Raw genomic sequence first — 5,305 nt, forward strand, 5'->3', positions numbered from 1 at the left:
AGCCGGTATACATATTTAAAATTTTTTAGAACCAGTGGTTGAATTTTTGTACTGAAAGGGTTAACCCTAAAAGTATAATCTACGTCTGCGAGCCGTATACGTATGGGTCCTTTTTTTATTTTAACGCAAAATTTACTTTTTATTTTGTTGTTTTAAATAAATGTGTTTATAGTTTTTATTAATAAAACTATGTTTTATTATTATATACAAACTCACAACTTCAATATTCTTAAAAAAAATAAGACAGGACTAAGTATATTTTAGCTCACAAGTTTTCTTTTAAGTACATAAGCCTCTAAGGCGTATATTAAGGCCTTACGTTACTCCCAAATAGATTAGGCTCCGAGGGTAAAGAAAGCTTTAGTTTGAAAGTGTGATATTAAATGCTTTTCACCATAAACGGCGCCAATTTTCAATGATTACTGCGTTTCAGATTAAGACTAATACCAGATATTGTGAAAGGTTGGACTATACCTTAAAGATGACGGTTTTCTCATGACCCACTGCACGAAGTTTAGAGTAGAGTAATGTCTTTTAAGAACTTAAAAATTATCCTGGGTTATGAGGTGTCTAGCAATACAAGATTAATTGTTGTCTTTCACGAAGTTCTTTAAATACATTTTGAGCTAAGTACTCATCCGTATTTCGGGGGTTACTACTAGTTTTAATAAATTGTTAGTTTAATTTCCTATAAAATTTACCTTTAGGTTTATGCATTTTAAGAATAGGGGAGTTCTGAAATTCCCCCGAAATTCTGCCACATTCTTTAATAACAATATAATAATACTGCGGCAACGCGAAGCGAACAAAAAGAAAACGGCAGAATGTTTGACGAATGACGTAGAATATTCGAAATCAAGAAACGTCAAGTGGAAGAATACTGCGAACAGCGAGAGAACGAGGGAACGAGCTGCCATGAGTGCGAGCGCAAGTATATCCCTCAAACTGGCAAAACTCTAAAATTGGAAAAAAGTGGTGAAATATTTTTTTGTTTAGATAACCAAAGCCTCGGAAGTAAGAATTTGCTAATTTCAAGTTGACTAAACTTTGAGCTTCCGCACCTCAAGGCATCCTTGCCGTTAAGGTATAAATAAAAAAAGGAAAGTGTTTGAAATTTTTTGGCTTTGATTTTCACTAAAAGACGTTTTTGTCAATAGGGATTGACGAAACATAATTAGTTTTTAGGGTAATAATACAGAAAACAAGTTTGAAAAGGTTAAAATTTTTTTGGAGAAATTCGACCGGAGAAGAAAGACTTAACGGCTTAGCCATAAAGAGTACTCATCGTCGATTTGATCTTGAAACAGATGAAATAATAAATGATTTCGCAGCTAAAAAGTCCAGACGCCTTAATTTCTTATTACATTAATAGTCAGCATAATAACCAAAATACTTTCAAGATTTTCTGGTTTAATTTTTTATTACTTTGCACAGCTTTTTTTAGTGAAGTTTTATAATCTTTATTTATAAATATGCACACTTGAACTTTAATTACCCCATTTTCAATAAATTTATAAAAACACAAACACACTTTTGTTTAATTTTATTTTTCGGTGTAACCCCCTCCCCCCCCGAAAAAAGATCCTGGCTACGGCCTTGATGCTATGCTTGCTGCAACCACTATTCCATGTGTATGTGAAATCCCCATCTCGCTAGCTAGGCTATTTAAAAAGTTATAAACGAACACATTTTGTTTTCCCCATAAGGTTAACATTACAATCCAAATGTTTAAAATTTTATGACCACAGATATTTAAGCAAGCGCCTATGTGAATAGGTAAATATGTAAATAAGTAGGTACCCTCCAGTACTGCTGGAGTCAATCGCTACTTGTGAGCCGCTACTGCACCGACTCCTAGGTAAGTAGCTACTCTATAAACCGGTCGGTAATTGACGGTGTTTATTAGGTGGCTACAGATTCAGCAGTCCTGTAGTCACTCCCCCGTACTGCAGGGTAAGTAGGCAAATAAATAGGTAAGTACATATCGATGGCTGAGCATATCTCGGCAGCCAGTTCAAGAACGTCCTATCTCAGAAAACATTTCAAGAACGCCCTATCTCAGAATTTGGTTGAAGAACGACCTATCTCAGCTATTAATTCAAAAACTCCATTTCTTCAATGTATTTTCGTTTGAGATAGGGCATTTTTGAACCGAATTCTGAGACGAAATGTTGAGAACTACTCCGCAGGCAACAATGATGTTCATTATTGTGCCTTGGGCAAGCCTAAATCCAAGCGAGAGCACCGGAAAGCGAAGCACTAAGATCCTGCCCGGCAGAAGCTCTAAATGCCATCCTCAATTTAATTCCTATTGATCTCCACATGAAAGAAGTGGCTATGAAATCGGCGGTCAGACTCAGAGTTTCAGGCCTTTTGAGGACTTGACACTTCGGACATGCGTTGATAATAAATCAAATGCAATTAGGTAGGACGACAGATTACACAGTAGGCAATTTGGACTTCAGCTATAACGTGCAAGTGCTATTCCCATCCAGAAGGTACTGGAGAAGGGACCGAGTGGCCGACCGAGAGGCGATCTTTCTATACCCCAATGGATCAAAGATGGATTGCGGTGTGGGAGCGGGAGTCTACTCTAAGGAACTCGGCGTGGCTCTGTCTCTACGGTTGGGAAATAATATAAGCATCTTCCAAGAGGAAGTCCTAGGGATCCTAGAAGCCTGCAAAATCCTAGGCAATAGAGTCGGGCACAGGAGTAAAGCAACAATATATTCTGACAGCCAGGCGGCACTATTGGCAATAGCGTCACCGGTTACCAAATCTAAGCTAGTTAGGGAATGCAAAGTAATATTGCGCTCAGTGTCTCAGTCAAATACTGTCTGGGTTCCCAGACATAGGGACATAGAAGGCAATGAGAAGGCGGATGAGTTGGCGAAGGCAGGAGCCGGTTTGGATGAATCCCAGGCGGTGGCACTAGGTTGCCTCCTTGTAATAGTCCAAAAAGAGATTACTACGCATTTCTTTGAACTGGTTAGACGCAGGTGGTCAGATAAACAGACTTGCAAGATATAGAGAAAACTATGGCCTGACTATAACAGGGCGAAAACCTTGGTCCTGCTTAACAGATCAAGGCCAGAGGTATTTATAATTATAGCAACCATCACGGGGCACAGGCGGCAAATATAGGTCTACCCTATAATATGATTTGCCGCAGCTGTCAACTAGAAGATAGCGAAGAAAGAGCCCGAAACCGACATATCAGGAGCTACCATTATCAAAATCGGCAGATTCATAAGAAAATCGAAATGGTTCGACCTAGCAACATAGGAAGTGCATAGACAAAATATCCCCGCGAGAAGTGCAACAAACTGGCGCAATAATGCGCTAATTGTGTCCTGGGCAGCGACTATGAAGCACTGAAACCAACCAACCAACCAACCAACCAACCAACCATGAACACTCCGAGAGATATGCAGTTTGGATATTCGGTTTGTTTGGGAGGTGCCACGCCCCCTTTTCCGATAGCTCCAATTTTTCTCCAAGAGTATTCATATATGTATCTATATATGTATCTCCATACCAACTTCCAGAACTCTAGTATGAACATTTCCCCTTTTATATATCGAGATTTTTTTTAGCCGATAACCATCCTTTGAACGTCTGCAGCAGGTGTCCGAAATTTCAAAAAAATCGGTTCAGCCTTTCTTTGCTTTACGCATATGTAATACGCATATACTACGCATATTTAATATTGCGTTTACTTACGTACAAAAAAATATAGCAGCAGGGTTTTTTTGCGTAATTATATACATACATATGTATGTACATACCCTGCAGGGAAACCGCGACTAGTGAATCAAATTTCTAGTTCCGTACTAGGTCTTTATCGCCAAAAAGGAACTGGTCCGATAGGAACTAGATCCCCACCAGTCCAAAAAGTGGTACTTTTAAAAAACTAATTTTTTCAGTTTTTTTCACTAGAAATCTATATCTTAAGTGGCGAATTTAGAAATGGTTCGGAACTATAGAAAAAGGGATGCACAACGAACTATATCTTATTTGTCGAATTTAGAACTAGTTCGGAACTATCGAATAAGGGATGCAGCGGGGGGCTTGTTTACTTTACATAGATATGTGTTCGGCGGCTTTTTCGTTCAAATACGCTTCTATTCTGTGCTTCGGAGATGCTTTTTCATAGCTTGGTAATACAAAACTAAAATTTGTGTTAATATTTCAACATCTTGGTACCGTCTGGAATCTAAGAAATAACAGCGAGCACCTCTGCAAACTCAGCTACAGCTAAAGGTATGTAAACGTACATTTCTTACAATCATTCAAACAAATTTAATTTCAAATTGAAAACACATTTCTTCCAAAATAACTTAAAATCGCACACACGGAAGAACCAAAAAGATTGGTACTTTTTACCTTCATTTGTCGATTCTAGAACTGGTTCGGAACTATAGAATTTAGGACTAGTTCAGAACTATCGAAAAAGGGATGCAGCGGGGGCAATTGACACTTCCTAGGACATCGCCATGTTAAATTCGCCAGTTGCTTGCATGCAAAAGAGATTTATCGCGAACCAGTACTGGGTCTAAATGTGCTAGAAGCGCACCAGTTCAGAACTAGAGATTTTGCCCACAGGGTAAGTATGCATATACAAATGTAAGTGCTAACAGCAATGTTATGTGCTCCTTGTGGCAACATAAACGACTCTACATACATAATTGCCTACATTATTTCTCAATGAACTGTACATACATATTTGTTTTTTTTTAACATAAGAATCAAATTTAACGTTCACATTAACACGTATGTACATACATTTATACATACCCTGTAGGGGTATGTAGGGGAACTAGTGCGGAACTGGTTCGTTTCTAGTGCGTTTGGAACCATGACTAGTGCGCGTTAATTCTCTTTTGCATGCTAGCGACTGGCGAATTTAACATTGCGATGTCCTAGGAAGTGTCAATTGTCCCCCGTTGCGTCCCTTTGGCTCTAGTTCCGAACCAGTTCTAAATTCGACAGATAAGATCTAGTTCGTTTTGCATCCCTTTTTCTATAGTTCCGAACCAGTTCCAAATTCGACAGATGAGATCTAATTCGTTCTGCATCCCCTTTTCTTTAGTTCCAAACCAGTTCCTAATTAGACAGATGAGATCTAGTTCGATCTGCATCCATTTTTTATAGTTCCCAACCTGTTATAATTTCGTCACCCACATTTCTAATCAGGCTTGTCGAAACATTTCCCTTCAATATTAAATACGATCGGTTGAAGGAAGGACAATACAATCACAAATGTTTAAACGCATTTATTAAAAATTTATAAACCACATTAGTA

This window comes from Rhagoletis zephyria, unplaced genomic scaffold, assembly GCF_001687245.7.
Source record: "Rhagoletis zephyria isolate East Lansing unplaced genomic scaffold, Rhagoletis_zephyria_1.1 Rzeph_scaffold_00784, whole genome shotgun sequence".
Taxonomy (NCBI): Eukaryota; Metazoa; Arthropoda; class Insecta; order Diptera; family Tephritidae; genus Rhagoletis; species Rhagoletis zephyria.